The sequence below is a fragment of the Rhynchophorus ferrugineus genome, unplaced genomic scaffold (genome assembly GCF_030347505.1).
Source record: "Rhynchophorus ferrugineus isolate W39M unplaced genomic scaffold, kcgeb_rfMv2 rfM3, whole genome shotgun sequence".
Classification (NCBI taxonomy): Eukaryota; Metazoa; Arthropoda; class Insecta; order Coleoptera; family Curculionidae; genus Rhynchophorus; species Rhynchophorus ferrugineus.
In genome coordinates, this window is record NW_027472582.1 from 6,917,260 (window position 1) to 6,939,449 (window position 22,190).

The following is a 22,190-nucleotide window of genomic DNA, read 5'->3' on the forward strand; positions in this document are numbered from 1 at the left end:
CCTAAAACTGTTAATTACTTATTAAAAGAGCAAATTTTGAAATTTCATTTTAAGAATCTATACAAATATTAAATATGTTAAAACGTGCACTATATTATATATTGATAAGATAGTCTACTTAAAACCCAAAAATTATTAACTAATTATTAAAAGAGGAGTCTACAGTAATTTTTCAAGTTTAATTTCAAAAATATATACAAACTTTAATATGTTGTAACATACACTGTGTTATACATTGAAAAAATTGTCTATATAACACCTAAAAGTATTAAATACTTATTAAGAGAGAAGTCTACAGCAAATTTTTTAAATTAAATTTTTAGAATGTATACAAACAATTTATAGTAAAACTGACACTGTACTATATATTGAAAATATAGTCTATATAAAACTTAAAAGTATTAATTACTTATTAAGAGAGGAGATTACAGCAAATGTTTTAAATTAAATTTTAAGAATTTATACAAACAATTTATACTAAAACTTACACTGTACTATATATTGAAAATATAGTCTATATAAAACTTAAAAGTATTAACTACTTATTAAGAGAGGAGTCTACAGCAAATTTTTTAAATTAAATTTTAAGAATTTATACAAACAATTTATACTAAAACTTACACTGTACTATATATTGAAAATATAGTCTATATTAAACTTAAAAGTATTAACTACTTATTAAGAGAGGAGTCTACAGTAAATTTTTTAGATTAAATTTTAAGAATTTATACAAACAACTTATACTAAAACTTACACTGTACTATATATTGAAAATATAGTCTATATAAAACTTAAAAGTATTAACTACTTATGAAAAGAGGTGCTTACTGCAAGTTTTTAAATTTCATTTTAAGAATATATACAAATATTAAATATGTTAAAACTTACACTATATAACTACGTAAAACTAATTATAAAACTAAAATTATTAACTAATTATTACAAGAGGAGTCCACAGTAAAATATTACCAACTGCTTATTAAAAAAGGAGTCTATAGTAATTTTTCAAGTTTAATTTCAAAAATCTATACAAACTTTAATATGTTGTAACATACACTGTGATGAAACATGACACTGTGAACTGTATTGAAAGAATTGTCTATATAACACCTAAATGTATTAAATACTTATTAAAAGAGGATTCTAGAGCAAATTTTAAAATTTAATTTTAAGGATTTATACAAACATTAATTATACTTAAACTTACACTGAAAATATAGTCTATATGAAACTTATAAGTATTAACTACTTATTAAAAGAGTTAATTTAAGATATAGTGGTTTTTAATTTACAAAAAAATATATTAGTTAAATATACTATTATAGTTTATTTCTGATATATTAAGGAAAAGTTTACATACAAATTAAAATGTTACAAAATATATTTTTGGAATTGAAATAGGCTGTGTTAACTAAAAGTCTAACTTACATTTTCTAAAGGGAGTTTATAACTTCCTATTTACAATAAATATATATTAAACTAGACTTTAATATATTAAGTTGTTTATTGGCTAGAAAGGCTACTTTGAATTATATTTTATTTATAGGAAAGATAGTTAAATTGGAGTGTAATATGTTAAATTATCTATTGACTAGAGAGTCTACTTTAACTGTCCAATATATTAGATATTACTTGTATATTAAAAAAAAGGGTCTGCACCAAATTTTCAACGAATTCATAATTTTCTATTCATAGAAAAGATATATTAAGCTAGGTTTTAATATGTTAAATTGTTTATTGAGCAGAAAGCCCATTTTAACCTTTATATCTCGAGGATCTACAATAAACTTTGACAAATACTATTTGTTTATTCATATTAATTAAGAAACGAAAATGTGCTGGATTTTAGTATGTCAAATAGTACTAATTTATCAAATAAATAACCTATGTTAATTGTAACTTATTCGCATTCTTACTAACTATTATTAAGGATTAAAACAATTTATATAAATAATACCAATATTTCAACAATTTTATTTAGGTTAATGAATGGAGGATAATAACGAAGATAAGAAACATTTTTGTATAATAGTTTAAAACCTTCAAAAATGTCCTTGGATGTAAACTAATGCATCTTAACTAAAATAAAAACCGTCTATGAGATTTTTAACAGAGATTTTTAATATATATATATATATATATATATATATATATATATATATATATATATATATATATATATATATATATATATGTAATCCGGTCTTACCCAGCCTGGTTACTGGCGTGACTGGGATCATTTTCCTTGTCGGATTTTACACTCTTGCCTAGAACATTCACAAATATTAAACAATTACAAATTAAACAATACAATTACAATTACAAACATAAATTTACGACGATTTACGATATATTTATTTTTGGAATTTACAGGCGAAACTAGTGATTTATCAAAGATTATATAGGAAAAAACCTAAATATTTGCGATTTTATTGCAAAATAACAATCATAATAACCAAAATATAGTAAATTTTTAAAGAAATTGCATATTCACGCTTCTGGATCAAATTCGATTCGTAGCAAAATGCAGCCGGTTATTATTTGCCGAAGTAAAAAAAGTCTGTAACACAATAATTTATTTCTTGTGTCGTAATGCATTCAGTTTCGAACGCCAAGGAATTAACTGCTAATGCATAGTAAACGTAACTAGAAAAAAAGCCGCGACCGAAGCCTTCTCCGCCATCGGTTGGATTGGTTATGGTTTTTATAGGCCAGAGAAACCTTGATCTTTTTTCATATCTGTATTTTATTAGCTTTACTGAATATTAGTAATTATGTTATTTAAAACGTTAAAATTAGCGTTCAATAGTTATGTATACCTTATTTTTAACACTGCATTTATTGTTTCAACAATTATTATAAAACTTTAAAAAAATGTTACTTTTTGGATGTATTTTAAAGTATCCAATTGTTACCAATGAGGGTTTATCTGGACGGGACCTACTATTTAACGTGGGCTCCGAACCATGGTCCTCGGCATTAAGCCTGCCAACTGACCAGTTACCAATCATTACTTATGCATTGAAAAGAGAATATTTTAATTATTCAATATATTAGTGTTACTTACACACTGGAAAGAGAGCCAATAAATCGTTATTTACAGGAAAGAGAGATTAAACCAAATTTCAATATATTAAATTGTTTATTGGCTAGATGGTCTACTTTAAATTTTCAGTACATTAAATATTATTTACGTATTAAAAATATGTCAACACTAAGCTCTTGTCTCAGTTGTCTAATGTCTCTAGTTAAGCTAAAATTAAAAATACACTTGTAGCGACCGTCAGATGTTTCGAATTTTCCCGCAATTATCAGCAGCCCACAGATCTACTCGAGGCGTTGCACATACCTGAAGTTAGCACCCACGGTGAGGTGGCAACAAGTGGTACTGACAGAGGGTACGACGTGGCAACCTCAGGTGGTGAAGCTAGGGGATGACGCGACGCCTCGATGTTCTTTCCGTTCCCGACTCTGAGAGTGATCAGACGTGCCACTGTTCTTAACATCTGAAGGTAACTCTGCCACGTGCATTTCTTTATTTTTATATTCATATAGTGTGAACTTGTTTAGTGTATAATATCTGGTTTAGTGTTTAATATCGGGTTTAATGTTTAATATCGGCTCGTCAAAAATTAATATTTCTTCCGCATATAATTATAATCCCTTTGTACTAAAATAAATCATCGAAGATATTGTCTTTATCTAACCGCACCTGTACCCTAAATTGGTGACCCCGACGTGCGACATCGTGTTATATTCCACATTTCGTATTTTTTTTCTGGTTTATTTTCGATTCTTGAAGGTTTAGTTATTTTTTTTGGTTTGCGACGCCATTTTGTTGTTTGTTTATTCGTTGTAAAGCATCATGTCGGCTTCAAACGTCAGATTGCCTGCGTTCAATCCGAACGATCCAGAGATGTGGTTCCTGCAGGTCGAGTGGACCTTGAAACACGCAGGGATAACCACGAGTGCCGAAAAGTTTGAGATCGTAGGGGCAGCACTGGACCCCATCTATACTCAGGAGGTGCGCGGCCTCTTATTTAATCCCCCACCGGAAGCTGAAGATCCATTCAGCAAATTAAAAGAGGCGCTTCGAGAATGCTTAGGGTTGTCAATCCAGAACCGGACACGGCAACTCCTCGAACGGGAAGAAATCGGTGACCGCACCCCGTCCCAGTTTCTCCGTCGGTTACAGTCATTAGCAGGGGACGCAGCGGGCCAGGATATCATTAAAGTAATATGGATGAGCCAACTAGACCCCATTACCCGAGCTAGTATCGCGGCGCAGCAAGGGAGCACCAAGCTGGAAGACCTGGCGAAAATCGCTGACAACATCAAAGACTCCATAGGCTCGTGGCGGCCAGCAGGCGGTACGGCACCGACGAATAATTCAGGGAGCCAATTGGCGGAGGAGTTCGCGCGGTTGAGGCTGCAGATTCACGGGCTGCAAGCCAAAGTTGACGAGGTAGCAGAGCACCAACGCGCGTCGTTCCGTACCCGGGCATCGTCGCGCTCGTCAAGTCGTGGCCGATCGTCATCGCGCTCTTCAAGTCGCGACCGGTCTCGGGTTCGCGGTGGCGAGCTCTATGATGGTTTGTGCTGGTATCATTACAATTACGCCAAAAGGGCACGGAGGTGCAGACCGGGGTGCCGTTACGATAGAAGCCCAAGCGCGAATGCGGGAAACCAGCCGGGCGGTCACTAATGGCGGCAAGTGACGGCCATCATATCGCGCGCCGCCTGTTCGTCAAAGATCGGAACAGCAACCAGGAATTCCTGGTGGATACAGGAGCGGATTTGTGCGTGTTTCCGCGGCGGTTGGTGAACGGACATCGGAAAAAAACGAACTACGATCTGACTGCGGCGAACGGCAGTATCATAGCGACGTATGGTTTTAAGACAATGACGTTAAACCTCGGTTTACGACGCGATTTTCCATGGAGTTTCGTTATCGCGGATGTGTCGCGGCCTATTATCGGGGTTGATTTTATTGTTCATTACGACCTCTTAGTTGATCTGCGAAATAGGAAATTGGTGGACCGGAATACGCGCATGACTGTCAACGGGAGACAACCGCAGTACGAAAATGTCGCGAGTATAAAACTCATAAACAACAGTTCGCGATATCACGACATCCTTCAGAAGTTCCCGGAAATCACTCGACCCGATGGAGCGTGTAAAACGGCCGCCGTAAAACACGCGACGGTACACCATATAAACACGACTCCCGGACCTTCAGTAGCTGCGAAACCACGACGCCTGGCTCCAGACCGACTAAGAGACGCCAAGAGGGAATTCGAGACCATGTTGAAACTAGGATTATGCCGCCCGTCACAGAGTAGCTGGTCTTCTCCGTTACACATGGTCCCCAAAAAAGGCGACGAATGGCGTCCTTGCGGCGATTACAGAGCGCTCAACGCACGCACCATCCCAGACCGATACCCTGTTAAGCACATTGAAGACTTTACACAGACACTCCACGGGAAAAAGGTATTTTCAACCATCGACCTAGTCAGAGCATACCATCAAATACCCGTGGCGCCCGAAGATGTCCCGAAAACCGCCATTACAACTCCTTTCGGGTTGTATGAATTTACCGTCATGGGTTTCGGTCTTCGAAATGCAGCACAGACCTTTCAACGGTTCATCGACGAGGTACTTTTGGGACTTGATTTTTGCTATGCCTACATCGACGACATCCTGGTGGCATCAACAACAGAGGAGGAACATCGGCAACATCTTCAAACTCTGTTCGAGCGTCTGCAGCAATATGGCATGGTGATCAATCCCAGTAAATGCTGTTTTGGACTAGCCGAAGTTCACTTCCTCGGATATCGGGTCTCAGAAAAAGGGACCGAGCCGCTCCCAGACAAGGTGGTTGCTATACGGGAGTTTGGACGGCCAGAAACGGCTAGAGGGTTAAGACAATTTCTGGGTATGATTAATTTTTATCGGAGATTTATACCCAGAGCAGCCAGAACCCAAGCACCGCTCAACGAACTCCTGAAGAACAACATCAAAGGAAAGACACCGATTAAGTGGGATGATGCAACAGAAAAAGCATTCGAGGAATGCAAAGATCAGCTTTCCCGAGCAACCTTACTGGCACATCCAGAACCAGGGGCAGAAATATCACTGGTATGCGACGCTTCAGACTACTGCATTGGAGCCGCCCTACAACAACGCGCAGGAGACCATTGGAAACCGCTTGGTTTCTTTTCAAGAAAACTTAACCAAGCGGAGTGTAAATACAGTGCGTACGATCGTGAATTACTAGCGATCTACAGTGCTGTGCAGCGGTTTCGTCATATGATAGAGGGACGCCACTTCACGATACTAACGGACCACAAACCGCTGACATTCGCATTCCGTCAGAAGACCGACAAATGTTCTCCGCGCCAGTTCCGGCATCTCGATTTCATTAGTCAGTTCACCACAGACATTCAACATATCTCCGGGCAGGATAATATCGTAGCTGACGCACTTTCCCGCATCGATGAGATTACATCACCAACAGTCAATTTCGAGGCCTTAGCAGCATCCCAGGAACGAGACGAGGAGTTACGGAGTTATTTGGAAAATGATAACACGGGCTTGGACATGCGAAGAGTTCTCATCCCCGGCTCAACTACAGCGGTATACTGCGATGTCAAGACACCAACCGCTAGACCATTTCTAACAAAAGCTTTCCGCAGGGCAGCCTTCAGCGCAATTCATGGGCTGTCACATCCTGGAGTCAGAGCATCAGTACGGCTAATGAAGGAACGGTTCGTATGGCCATCCATCGATAATGATTGTCGCACCTGGGCCCGCGCTTGTATCCAGTGCCAGCAAGCTAAGATCACCAGACACGTCTCTTCTGCGATCGGCACCTTTCAAATGCCATCTCGCCGATTCGAACATGTCCACATAGATTTGGTGGTAATGCCGTATTCCCAAGGTTACAGGTATTGCCTGACGTGCGTCGACCGTTTCTCTCGGTGGCCGGAGGCGATTCCCCTACCAGACCAGGAAGCAGAGACCGTAGCAAGGGCCTTCTACAGCAACTGGGTCGCGCGGTTCGGTGTTCCACTTCGGATTACTACAGATCAGGGCAGACAATTCGAATCTCGACTCTTCCGTTGCCTTAATCATCTCATGGGAACTATGCACCTGCGGACAACGGCCTACCACCCAGCTGCCAACGGTATGGTCGAACGCCTACACCGTCAATTAAAATCCGCGATCAAGTGCCTCCAACCTGACCGCTGGACGGAAGCCCTCCCAACCGCCTTGTTGGGCATTCGTTCTTCGTGGAAGGAGGATCTGCAATCCACTACAGCAGAGATGGTTTACGGCGAACCATTACGGCTGCCAGGCGAATTCCTGGTAACCAACACTAAGGAGGTAGACAACTCCGTCGAGTTCGTGCGCAATTTACGAAGGCAATTCGAGTTGTTGCGACCAGTGGAAGGAACAAGACACGGCGACAACAAGATTTTCGTCTTCAAAGACCTTGCCACAGCTACGCACGTCTTCGTACGTCACGACAGCCCCAAAACGCCACTGCAAATGCCCTACGATGGACCGTACGAAGTAATTTCTCGCAGTGAAAAAGTCTTCATACTTTTAATGCGAGGAAAACAAGTCCCGGTGTCGATCGATAGATTGAAACCAGAATACTGTATCAACGACAACCTCAGACCACGAGAAAGCGATCTAGATGATGACGGAATAGTGATCGTGGCGACGCAACAAAATCCAGACCCCCATTCCCCTCCACAACTGAGACGATCAGCAAGACGGGTTCGATTTCCCGATCGATATCAGGCGGGGTATCCATAATCAACCCAGGTAGAAATGTCTAATGGTACAGTTTATGGGTGTAGGGTCCTTTTGTCCAGATAATAGTTTTTTTTGTTGTTTGTTTGTTTTTTATTAATCACAAATTAGGATTACGCAATTAGAATTATCGCTAGGATGTCATTCTTTTAATATTACTTTTGTATTAGGTGACATATATCGCTCATCCGGTAGATATAGATAGATGTAAGTTAGATGTTGTTTTATTTGTATCGAGATTTTTATTAGGTTAATACAGTATTACGTAGGTAATATATGTAAGGTATTAGGGTACGTTTGTAGGTAATTGTATATTTGTATTCGTATATGTAATCTGTATAATCATTGTCGGTAAAATTCTGGTGGGGGAGTACTGTAGCGACCGTCAGATGTTTCGAATTTTCCCGCAATTATCAGCAGCCCACAGATCTACTCGAGGCGTTGCACATACCTGAAGTTAGCACCCACGGTGAGGTGGCAACAAGTGGTACTGACAGAGGGTACGACGTGGCAACCTCAGGTGGTGAAGCTAGGGGATGACGCGACGCCTCGATGTTCTTTCCGTTCCCGACTCTGAGAGTGATCAGACGTGCCACTGTTCTTAACATCTGAAGGTAACTCTGCCACGTGCATTTCTTTATTTTTATATTCATATAGTGTGAACTTGTTTAGTGTATAATATCTGGTTTAGTGTTTAATATCGGGTTTAATGTTTAATATCGGCTCGTCAAAAATTAATATTTCTTCCGCATATAATTATAATCCCTTTGTACTAAAATAAATCATCGAAGATATTGTCTTTATCTAACCGCACCTGTACCCTAAACACTTATATACTAAATAAGTTCGTGTGGTACTGTTCATTGAGATGTATGTCGAGGCATTTAGCTGATTCAGCTTGAGAAATCCGGCATCTGTCAAGTAATATAATTAGGTTTTTGTCATTTCGCCGCAACGCAAAATTAACATGGATAAATTTTGAGCTATTTAAGCTGCATTTTCTAGTCTCTAGTCCATTTGTAGATCTTGTTGATTGCTTCTTGTGCATTTTCTACAGCCTTAGGCCCAGATATATCTTTTGCCATGATAACTGTGTCATCGGCAAATGTTCCAAATACTGTTTCTTTTGTTGTTGGGGGATATCAGCACTATAGAGCAGTTACAGGAATGGTTCCAAGGCACTACCCTGTGGAACTCCGGCCGAAATAGGTTTAAGTGTTGAGAATTCACCTTCGTGCGAGGCTAATTTCAAATTAAAAAAATCTGTCCTAATAAAAAAATCTAAATAAGAAGTTTCTAAAATAATTTTGATGTCACAGTAACACAATAGGCTTGTAAGATCCAACTTGTTCTGTCGGTTTGTCACATTTTTTAAGCATTATATAATTATTCGAGCAACTTTAAAACATTCCGGAACATGCTTCAGTCTCAAACAGGTATTGAATATGAATGTCAACATGATGATTGCTTTTCATAGCAGCTCTTTCGTTAATCCAGGTGAAACATCATCAATTCAAGGAACCTTTTTGGTATTGAGATTATTCAGGTCAATTTCTACGACAACTCCCGTTGGGGACATTAGATTTACAGCTACTTGGAGCTGATAAACAGTCTTTGTATGTATTGCAGATTCTATATCATTCGGTTGAAATATGTTAACTAAATGTTCTGCGAAAAATTCAGCTTTTTCGTTGTTGCGTCGAGTCCGTTCATTTCGATCATTTAGGTACTTCGACCGTAGTACTCTAATAATTGATATTTTAAATTTCTGGATTGGTTTCCATAGAGAGCAATCTTTGTCTGCTTTCGGGCTTAATTAGTATTTCATATTTACTTCATATTCTGATTTCTCTCTTGATGTCGACGTAGCTTCCATTACAACAGACCGAATTTGTTCCATTATATTGCGGGTTTGCTGCTCAAGATATACTTTTGAGTCTTACGTTTAAACTGATTTGTTCCTGCATTATAAGTTTAAACGTCTCTTTATTAGATACGCTTAGTTCAATCTTAATTCTGCATTAATTTATGACTACTTTTCCTATGTACTTGAATTAATTCACAAGCAAGACGAGTGCGAAAGCATACATCAATATGTATTCCTCAATAATAAAATTATAATAACTTATAGCTATAGTTTACACTAAAGGTATACACTTTATGTTAGTTCGTATGGTTTGATTCGCTTCAATCTCCTGACATCTTGCACGCTGTCCAGCAATTGTATTGCCTCCACGTATGATTTAGTAATCATCTTTCGTGTTTCTAGGCGAAATCTTGGATAACTTCGCAAATCCATGTGATTTCCAGGTCATCGTGCAGTTCTTTGTTGGTTACGTAGCGATAGGCATTGGTAATCAATCGAAGAACCTTGTTTTTACAGCGTTGTATGACTAGTTGATTTGAATTTTTAGTGCAACCCCATATTTGCACCCCATAGGTCCAAATTGGCTTTATAATTGTATTGTAGATCAGCTTCTTTGATTTTAGATCAAGTTGAGAGTATCTTCCGACTAACCGGTATAGTTGTTTTATTTTGGTTCTAATGTGTTTTGCTTTTTGTCTAACGTGATGTTTCCAATTTAATCTACGGTCAAGATGGATTCCAAGGTAATTAGCTGATTCTGATTGAGAAATCGGGCATCCATTGAGTGATATAATTAAGTTTTTATTATTTCGCCGCAATGCAACATTAACGTGGACAGATTTGGAGCTATTAAGTTGAATTTTACAATCTTTCGTCCATTTGTAGATTTTGTTAACTGCCACTTGTACTTTTTCTATTGTCCTAAACAGAGATATGTTGTAAATTGTAAATAAGATTAGATTTCTTCGATCCCTAAAGACACCAACAGTAAGAGGGATCCCTGCGAATGCTCTTACTGTTGGTGGGCCAGTAAGAGGGTTCGCGCTCTGAATAATAATTACAATTTGTGATATTAATTGCTGCGGGTAATTCGTTTCCTTTTCCAGACGTTATTAGTCGTGAATTTAATATGACATGATACCATTGAACAGCGAATATTTTTGTGAACATCCATTATTTTGTAACAAAACTTAAGTAAACACTTATTAATATCATATTAGTCTCGATTATTTGGTGTAAATACCAAAAAAAAAAAACAACGGAAGTTAACGTTGGAAAAGTAAACGGCGACCGCTGGCGCAAACCGCTCGTCCCCGTACCAATCAACGACACGGCACACCGCGCGGATGGCAACGTAAAAATACTCAAACCCACCGTTGTCCGGTTATAAAATATCCGCGAACCGGATAAAACCGCTTCTGTTTTCAGATTTCTTGACCTGCTGTTCTATAATGCGGCAATAATTGTTTACGTTTTCAGTGGAAACGTTTCGATACCGGTCCCGCGTGGAATAGAAAGTCCACTTCACCGCCAGCCCGAAGGAGAAACACGGGGAGGGCGGCACGGCGTTCCTTTGTTTTTATCCGAGGATCACTCGGATAGTTCATCGACTCGTCGAATCGGTAGATCGATGCGATTTTTTCCGATCGAATGCACGTACGTGTTAGATATGTAAAGAAGTGACTATGTAAATGTTACATTTTGTTTCATAATCTAATAAAAAATCAATAAATTAATTAAGACTATTTTATTTTATGGAGAAATGGCGACTTATAGGATCGAAAGCACAAACGATGGGGCTGACTAGGGGTGTGGGCCACCGAAAGAAAATGTCGATACTTTAACAAATAAAAAATTTTGACATCTCAGTAAGATATTAAAAAAATATATCGATATATCGCATATTAAAAAATATTTTAAGAATGTAGTGTCATGATAAACTTACTTATTAACTTTTAATGAAAGAAATACAAGCGCAATTAAGGATAATGACAGTTAGAATTTAAATAAATTAATATATCCTAAAATATTAAGCAACTCCTAAACTCGTTTTAGAATCAGATAATATTTTCCTTCTCATTTTATTCTAGTTAAAAAGAGACACAATATTGTCTGATTAGTTCGAACACGTAAACGAATGAGCCTGTCAAAGTTGTCCGGTTGTCAGGGGTATGCAAAATTCTTGAAAGCAATAGTGATAAGAGATTATAACACTAACCTATAAACTATTGTGGTGTCTTGAATTTCGAGTTGTGGTATTATTTTTGTATTTACAATACCAAATCCTGCTTTTTTAAATCTAGGATCTAAAAATGTGGATTTCCCGCATATCGTGTTCGTTTCTAAAGTTGCCAGTCTTTTATTGATGACATCTAATAGACAATTTAGTAAATTTTTTCCCCATTCACTTGTTAAAATCCTGGAAATCATAGAGAATATCAGAAAATGTATTTATTACAAATTTTTATTATACTTTAGTCACCTCTTTATTACCGTTAATATTTTTAAAAGAAATTTAACAACTGCTACTGAAAAAACTTCTTAGAATCTTTTGGAATCGATGCAATTTCTGAAACCTTTGGAAAATAATTTTAGTTTTCAAAATTTTTGGAAAAAAGTTTTGACAAACAAAAGACTTGAACAAAGATCGTGAAAGTTTATCAAAAAAGTATTACTTAGTATACCAGCCTAAATTATTACCTATTATGCCAGTCAAAAGTATCTTACTATTTATCATTTACAATTTAATTTTTTTATCCTTTGAAAAATAGCGTTCCAAAATGCTACTATATTAATTTACAATATATATAGTTATTAACAAGAAAACTACAAAAAAACATAAAACAACATATATTACATATAAATCTATATATCCACAAATTCGGCGCATTACTTTCAATGTCGCGGCTAGGACGACACAGCCAAATTGTTCAAAAACAGTCGAATGAACTAGTAGAACCGAAAATAGTAACTAAAAGTACACGACTGAAACAGTCGATAGTAAAAAGCAGTCAATTACAAAACAGTCGATAGTCGATTTCAGTCGATAGTTCCCAGCACTAGTTGTTTTATTGTAAGGCCTGTATACAGGTAATAGAGGAAAATGCCAATAAAAATAAACCTTCAGAGCATTTACAATTAACAGTTAGTTACATTCTACGAATAAGAATATTCGTAAAATAAAAATTGGAGTTTTTTAACAAATTTTAGCTTTTGTTTGGTATTGAAACCAAATGTTATTAATTCTAAATACAAGTTAACCTGATTCTTTTTTTTATATTTTAAAGTATCCTTTTACCAACTATGGGTTTATCTGGATTGGATCTACAGTTTAACATGGGCTCCGAACGACGGTCCTCAGCATTAAGCAAACCGACTGGCGAGTGACCAACTTTAGAAATCATCCTAGAAGGCATCCGGTCTTACCCAGCCTGGTTACTGGGGTGACTGGGATCATTTTCCTTGTCGAATTTTACACTTTTGCCTAGAACATTCACAAATTTTAAACAATCACGAACATAAATTTACGACCATGCCCCAGCAGGATTCGAACCCGCGGCTATCGCAACAGTAGAAGGACTGACCCATCGCCTTTACCACCGCGCCACCAAGCCGGCAACCTGATTTTTTATGTGTTGTCTTCAGCTAATTAGAATTTGGAAGTCCGATGATGGAAGTTCGAATTATAAAGAGTGTTTTTTAGAGTTCATATAGTTTTGAAAATAATTATGACATACATTTTTCTCCAAGTCTATTTTATACATATTTATACATGTTGAAATATACTGAAAACTAATGTATTTTTTACAACAATATATTCGTTATTTTTTAATTTCCATCAATGTATTGAACAACCTAGTACATACTGGTAAATTATGCTGATATTTTCATTATTATCATCATCTTGCGAAATAACCATGGAACGCAAAGAACGTTCGATAGCAACAAAATTTGGATATATTTTGCAATTGTAATGTTTCGCAATTCAAGAACATATGACTTAGACGTTAAACTGTATGTTTATTTAGTTTCTGATTTTGGTAATAAGAACTGGATTTTTTTCTCGGAAACTAAGCGGGACGAAAATAAACATTTGTGCAAATGTTTGTTGTTGTTATTTGTCATATTGCTCTAGTCTATAATTTTAATATTACATGCTTGTATGTATTCTGATCATCTTTGAGAGTTTCAGCTAGATTTTCGTCCGAGAAGTCTTATAACCCTTTGTCTTCGAGCCAGATCGTCCTTTGCCGTTGATATCAAAATCGCCAATTTTAAACAAAGAGTAATAGACTCAATAAGCAACTCAATAGGGGACTCCAGAGGGCGCCATAATTGACCGTTCAAGTAATTTGATTAGTCAATTTAAATCTCCATTATAGGCACCTGTAAGAAATATTACTGTGAAGACATTTGATTGGCTCATTACTAATGTTTGGCACGTGACGGCCTTGACGTCATATTTAATTGACCAATGAAATTTAAATAAAACACAATTTTTTTCTGAAATAAATTTATTAATTAAAATTCAATTAAACATAAATATAATATTCAAAATAAATAAATATAAATATTGCCAGCTTGGTGGCTCAGTGGTAAAGGCGATGGGACGGTCCTCCTACTGTTGCGAAAGCCGCGGGATCGAATCCTGCTGGGGTACGGTCGTAAATTTATGTTTGTGATTGTTTAAAATTTGTGAATCTTCTAGGCAAGAGTGCAAAATCCGACAAGGAAAATAATCCCAGTTAATCCAGTAACCAGGCTGGGTAAGACCGGATGTCTTCTGGGATGACTTCTAAAGTTGGTCACTCGCCAGTCGGTAGGCTTAATGCTGAGGACCGTGGTTCGGAGCCCACGTTAGACTTTAGGCCCAGTCCAGATAAACCCACTTAATATATATATATATATATATATATATATATATATATATATATATATATATATATATATATATATATATATATATATATATATATATATATATATAGGGTTTCGACAGCATATTTCTTAAGATTAATCTATAAAAGTAATGAATATCAAAAATTCAATAACATATAGTAATACATAGTGTGTTAAATTACTTAATACATATAATTTCAGAAATGTTTTGTGTGGTCTTGGTAGGAAAGTGATGAGAACTCTATTTCGCTACATTTCATGGATTAGTTTAAATTACCATTACATATACTAAAAAAGAAAATATTTTATTAGAAAGGATTTTGATTGGTTGAGGATCTCATACGCATCACGTGACTAACCCCCGACGTCGCATTCTACTGTCCAGTCACATTCTACTGAGTTATCGGAGGAAGATCTAACCCAAACAAAGTGTTAAATGTGGTCCAAGAAACGATTAGCGACCGATTACGAGCACTGGAGAAAATCCAAAAGATGCGAAGATAAGTGCCACATCAATTGAATGACAGGCAACAAGAAAAATCGAAAAATCATGAATGATGAAATGGTGCTTCACAGGTGTGGTCGGAATACGGTATATGATCGGTCTGCATCGAATAGTGACGGGCCGATCGACTTCAAATCCAAGCCGTTTTGGGACAAGACGATGAAAGCCAAGGAAGCGTTGAAAGCACTTGGATGGGACACATTATCGCACCTGTCGTACAATAGTTTTTTCGGGATGACATCCATAAATCTGAGAGATAGGCAAGATGTATAACAGGTCAATTGAAAAGTCCGCAAATTCATATGTTTTTTAGTTAGCCCTAAGCCAAAATTTGACAGCTGCCGGATCATTTAGTAGTTTGTGAATTATAGTATTTTGAGTGAAGCAACTTTTGTAATTGTAAAAAAATGGATAAAAGGGAATTTCGCGGGTTGATAAAAGATTCCTTTTTGAAGGGAAAACTACAGTTCAAGCAAAAACTTGGCTTGACGCCGCGTTTCCGGATACTGCCCCAGGAAAATCAACCATCAAGTATGCTAAGTTTAGACGTGGTGAAATGAGCACCGAACACGGTGAATGCAGTGGACGCCCAAAAGAGGTTTTTATCGACGAAAACATTAATGAAATCCACAAAATGATTTTGAATTACCGTAAATTAGAATTGAATGAAAAAGCAGACACTCTAAAGAATCAACTTAACATGTACATCACATCATTCACGGATATTTGGGTATGAGAAAGCTCTGTGCAAAGTGGGTGCCACGCGAGCTCATTTTTGACCAAAAACAACGACGAGTTGATGATTCGAAGCAGTGTTTGAAGATGATTAAGCGTAAGAAACCCGAGTTTTTGCGTCGATATGTGACGATGGATGAAACATGGCTCCATCATTTTACTCCGAAGCCTAATCGACAGTCATCCGAATAGAGTGCACACGATGAATCCGCTCCAAAGCGTGGGAAAACGTAACACTCGGCTGGCAAGGTTATGGCGTCTGTATTCTGGGATGCGCATGGAATCATTTTCATTCACTACCTTGAAAGAGGAAGGACCACGAACAGTGACAATTACATAGCGTTATTGGACCGTTTGAAGGACGAAATCGCCCAAAAAAGGAAGAAAAAGAAAGTACTGCTTCGCCACGACGATACACCGTGTCACAAGTCAGTAAAAACGATGGCAAAATCCATGAATTGGGTTTCGAATTGCTTCCTCATCCACCGCATTCTCCAAATCTGACCCCCAGCGACTATTTCTTGTTCTCAGATCTCAAAAGAAGCTCGCTGGGAAGAAATTTTTGTCGAATAAAGAGGTGATCGCCGAAACTGAGGCCTATTTTGAAGCAAAGGACAAATCGTACTACAAAAATGGTATCGAAAAGTCGGAGGGTCGCTATAATCAGTGTATCACCCTTGAAGGGAATTATGTTGAATAAAAAAAACTAATTTTGCCAAAAAAATGTGTTTTACTATGGTAGGCCTACGCTAAACCACTACCTTAAACCGTATATCTGTTACATTTGCACTGGTACAACGAAGTGAAAATCATGCACGATCAGAATGCGTGCAAGCACTGATGCAGAGCATGAAGTGATGGGGTCCATACGTTGCAGATTGGTTGAAAGAAGCGTCAGGAAGGAAAATGATGAGATTGCATCATTATATCAATAATATTTCTTTGATACAATTTTTTTCTCGCGAAAATTCTACATAAACAATATGTTTGTGTTTAACTGGCTATAGTGTTTTGACCAAATCCATTTGTTTAAAAAATCCAAAATCAGTTCAAACCGATTTTGTTTATTTGGGATGTTTTGACGTCAAGAATAACATCGTCGTTCCGGACATATCCAGTTCGAAGACGTCGATAAATAATTAGTTACGAGGCTCTTGCGAAAGAGGTTATCTCCGAGGGGGCATCCAAAGCATGAAAATTTTATCTCAAGACACCGTTGCACAATATGTAAACATCGAATTCCCGGTATTCTGATAAACAACCGATTGTGTAAAATTGGTGTATTTTTAGTTCCACATTATTATACTATGGGGAACTACTTTAAATGAGTATTTGTAATTACGCTTTTTAAGTGTTATGTAAAGTTCTGAACACTATAAACTAGCTGTAAATGTTTACAATTTGACTTTTTTTAAAAATTAGGCAACCCTTCCAACACAGAGTTTAATTTCCTATTAACCAAATGACGTTTGAAGACAAAAGAACACAACGATTAAAAAAACTATGTCAAGTATAGTATAATCTTTGTTATATCAAAGACGGCTTTGAATGTCAAATAATTTTGTTGGCGTTAAAAAGATGAAATTAATAATTAATCGTTCAAAATTGTAATTATTTAATTAAAAGTTTTACTCCTGAATTATAATTAACGATGGGTTAATTAACGATTATAATAACGGTGGGGTAACTATTAATATCGCTGTCAACAGTAGTTATGTCATATCTCATAGTTTAAATTGATGGAACTTTTTTCGTTGTCACAGCTTTTAAACTTTGTTATATATTTTTAATTAATTTATCTTATTATGCTTGCGCGTATTTTGATCGGCAATATATATTGATGAAAATGCGAGTAGTGGCTATTTCTGGAGAATTCTAATCGGTATTCGATAAACTTCGGTAGTTTCCGCATGGTTTTGCGACGTTGCCATTTACAAGCAATTGAAAGGTAGAATCCAAGGAACTACAACAGATATTTTGGATTTGATTCTGATACTGATTGGAGCTCTGTCTTGTAACGTTAAGAATTCTATTATTTATAGTTAATTTGTTCTTGTAGTGTTCATATTTTGATTATTAATGGTAGGCACTAATAATAAATCATCGATTTCTGAATGTTGTCGAAAAGCTATTATAACACTTTTCATACATATGTGAATTCAATTTTATATCATTATATTTAGGCATAGTTGACCCTGCGAAAGTAAAAGTACAGATAAATATGACTCAAGGTAATTTATGTGAGTATATGTCCTCAAAATCACAGCTCGTTGATTATATAGTCAATCCACAGCATTACAGTTACAATTGAACATCGAAAAAACATTGAAGTTTGGCTGGCTGGACAATTTTTGAGGTTGGGGGTTCCTGTTTTGGTAAAACTATTACTACTTCTGAATTTGAGCGTAATCTATCAGGAATTCATAAGAGTATATCAAGGTGAGAATTATTAAAATCAGATACAAATATGATTGGATGAAATTCGAACATAAAAGTGCCGTGGAAGATATGTTATTGAGTAACTTTAAAGATAAATGGATGCTTTTGTTCTTATATATTGATAAATAAATTATATTTGTTACCTTACATGCTGTTTTATTTTCACTTTTTCCTTCTGTAGCGACCCTGAGGCATGTCGAATTTTACATCGTGGAATAACGGTCTACAAAATACCCAGAAATATAATTCCAGATGTTGAAAACGGGCGGGGTGCCAACAACGCCAACTAGAACCCGATAACGAATAGCTGGCGGCAATCCCGAGACTTTTATCTGGGATGTTATTGAAGGGTATTTCGATTCATTCAGTGCTCAACCATCGTTTGGTTTACCCAAGCCTCCTTTCCAGGTAACACCGCTGCTATCCGTTTTATCTAGTTGTATTTTTCACTTTTTTTTATAGCCAATAAATAACGGTCACATAATGTAAACACCACTGTTTCATTTCGTTTTACCTCCATTCACCGAGCCAAATCTGTTTTAGTTAAATTTGAATTTCAGTTCAGTGAAGACATATTTTCAATACGCTCCAAGCTCTAGAAAGGTACCTTTCTTTAAAAAAAATCTAGTACGTTTTATTACGGTTATTTAAATAGTGTTAAAAACGCATAACAGATGCGGCTATCCCTCTCTCAGCGGACCTAAAGTGTAGTCAATACGTGTTTACGTGACCAGACAAAAAGACTGCATCTCATTTTTATTAGTGTTTTAAAATTATTTCCCCTTATTTTACAACAGTCCTTTTGAAATTCATTTGTAGTATTTTTGGTCAAAAACTAGTGCAAAAAATAATACGTAGGTGAAAAATGAAGTGCGTGAAATAAACAATGTATTTATTTTATTTTTTTTATCCTCTAGAAATAAATAAAATAAAATATTAAAAATCTAAAAATGGCAAACCACAGCGGTTCAACCAAATCACCTGCACACTTTGATATAAGATTAGAACAATCAGCAATAACGCAAACTCCACCATCAGAATGGACTACAGTCATTAACAAAAAATGAGAAGCTCGGAAGAAGAAATCGCGAGGAAACAAACAAGGATCAGTGACTATTGGTTACAGAAACCAATAGAGACAAAAAACAGCTTTAGCAACCTGTCGGAAGATATTGAAGAGAATATACAATCAAGCCTTGAAAAGGTTGTTCCCAAACCACCACTAATAACAGTCTATAAGGTAGGAGTAATAAAACACATCCATGATCCATGATGTATTCTAGTAAAAGAATTAGATGAAAGAAACACCCAATACCATACATTCAGGAAAAATCCGAGAGAACATTTAAATTCGTGTTAAAAGGATTACATCACGGGACGGACTTTCACACCATCAAGGTAGCCCTAGCTGAAAAAGGCCACGAGGTCGTAAATATTCACAATATACGACATCGCACGACAAAAAACCTCTGCCTGTATTCTATATTGATTTAAAACCTAATGGAAGCGATGTATGAAATCACCAAATTGGAAAATAATATTATTAAATACGAACCACCACATACAAACAGAATTATACCACAATGCACGAGGGTAAAGCGCACGCGCACACAAAAAATTACTGTCGCAAATCATATAGATGCGTAAAATGTGCAAGAGAACACAAAACAGGAGATTGTACTCGTAATGTTCGCGATGAAAAATTGAAATGTGCTAACTGTAACAGAAATCATCCAGCAAACTACAAGGGTTGCGCAGTTCACAAGCACTACAACAGAAACTCTATCCTGCCTTAAGAGAAAAATGGCATCAATGGCAACAAAAACAATCCACACCTAACAGTCTATCCACCAGACCAAGTCAACCAGACATAACTTATGCCCAAATGGTTGAAAACGGTTCAGCACAAAATCGAGAAACCACATCACAACCTACTGAAACTAGCAGCAACATTTCTAGATTAGAAAACATGATGGCCAAACTAATGGATCAAATGAGTACGACTCTTGGTCTACTCATAACCGTCGTCAGCAAACTTGCCTAATGCCTGAAACCAATAGCTACAAAATCGCCGTCTGGAATGCCAATGGGCTCTAACAACACGCTAGGGAACTAAAAATGTTTGTAACTGAACAAAATATTGACGTTATGATGGTTTACGAAACACACTTTACGGACAAACATTATTTGAAAATTCCTAAATATAAACTTCAAGAATTCTTCAGTACGCTAGGTAATAGATTTATAGCTGGAGGAGATTATAATGTGGGGTTCAAGAATAATAACCTCAAAAGGTAGAGAACTGCTAAAAGCAATAAGGACAGATAACTTACAACATATCTCTACTGGTGAACCAACATATTGGCCTTCAGACAGAAATAAAAAACTAGATACAATAGATTTCTCTATTACAAAAAATATTGATCCAAAAAAGGGTCAAGCAGAATCATGTTTCGACCTGTCTTCTGATCATTCACCAATAATAGTAACAATTTATTCAAAAATTACTATCAAAGATAAACCCTCTTCTCTGTGCAATAATAAAACTAACTGGCGCTCATTTAGAGAAAACTTAGACCGAAACATCTCTCTAAACTTACCGTTACAAACTGAAATGGTTATAGAAATAGCAGCAATAAATCTTACAAAAAATATACAGGAGGCAGCATATTCCGCGACTCCCAACAGTGAAATATTTCCAAGAAAAAATACACATATATCATGTACAATACAGAAAAAGATAACAGAAAAAAGAAAGTTACGAAGAAATTGGCAACAGCAAAGGACTGAAGAGAATAAAAGAAAATTTAATAGAGCCATAAAAGAGCTGAGAGATCTAATCCAAATTGAACAAAACCAAGGCATTCAAGAATACCTAGAAAACTTGACATCAACTGAGGCTACAGACTATTCGTTGTGGAAAGCAACAAAAAAGCTTAGGAGACCCCAGCAGCATAACCCACCTATTAAAACAAGCGAAAATAATTGGGCTAAAGAGAAGGCCAACATTTTCTCAAAACACTTAAAAAATGTTTTTAAACCTTTCCAGTCTCAGCTACATAAAGATGACGAAAATAAAATTACTAGCTTTCTAGATTCGCCATTTCAAATGGATTTACCGCACGAGAAATTAACGGTCAAAAAAGTTAAACATACAATAATGAGAGAGATTAATATTAAAAAAGCTCCTGGTTATGACTTAATTACTGGTAAAATTTTAAAAGAACTATCGGAAAAGCGTATAAAACTATTAACATTTATATTTAATGCTATGCTACGAATTAATTACTTCCCTGGCATCTGGAAAGTAGCTAAAATACTAATGATTCTTAAACCAGAAAAAATACCAGAAGATGTGACCTCCTACCGGCCTATAAGTTTATTACCGAAACTATACATCAAGAAGCTAAACTATATAATAGAAAACATAAAAATTATTCCAGAACATCAGTTTGGGTTTTGCAATAAGCATGGGACTATAGAACAAGTGCATAGACTTGTAAACAAAATAAACACTGACCTAAATGCCAAAAGATATTGTTCGGCTGCTTTTCTAGATATATCTCAGGCTTTTGACAAAGTATGGCATACGGGCTTACAGGTTAAACTAAAGAAACTTCTCCCTCATCCGGACTATCAGTTACTAAAATCGTATCTCACTGATAGACATTTTATTATAAATCAAGGCGATGAATATACCGAATTAAATGAAAGATGTTAATAAAAGATTCTTCGTACTACATTTGTTATATTATAGGAGACGAAAAATATACCAAAACATTTTAACTTGAGTCTCAACAGAAATATTAGGCTAACTTGTGAATTCAAGATAACTTATTCTCTTTATTATTACATTTTTCAAATATACGTATAATTTTCAACAACTGGCAACGTTGCAAATTCAGATACTTGTGCGCATGGCAG

At 36.2% G+C, this 22,190-nt stretch overlaps 1 long non-coding RNA gene across 1 annotated transcript in view; it reads left to right on the forward strand.

Annotated features, from left to right (window-relative positions):
* Positions 1–18,238, forward strand: part of LOC143193848 (uncharacterized) — a 36,998-nt gene extending 18,760 nt beyond the window's left edge. Inside the window, exons 3-4 of the long non-coding RNA XR_013005113.1 lie at positions 18,011–18,067; positions 18,121–18,238. This is a non-coding gene — a long non-coding RNA (uncharacterized LOC143193848). The remainder of the gene's footprint in view (positions 1–18,010; positions 18,068–18,120) is intronic.
* The last annotated feature ends 3,952 nt before the right edge of the window (positions 18,239–22,190 follow it).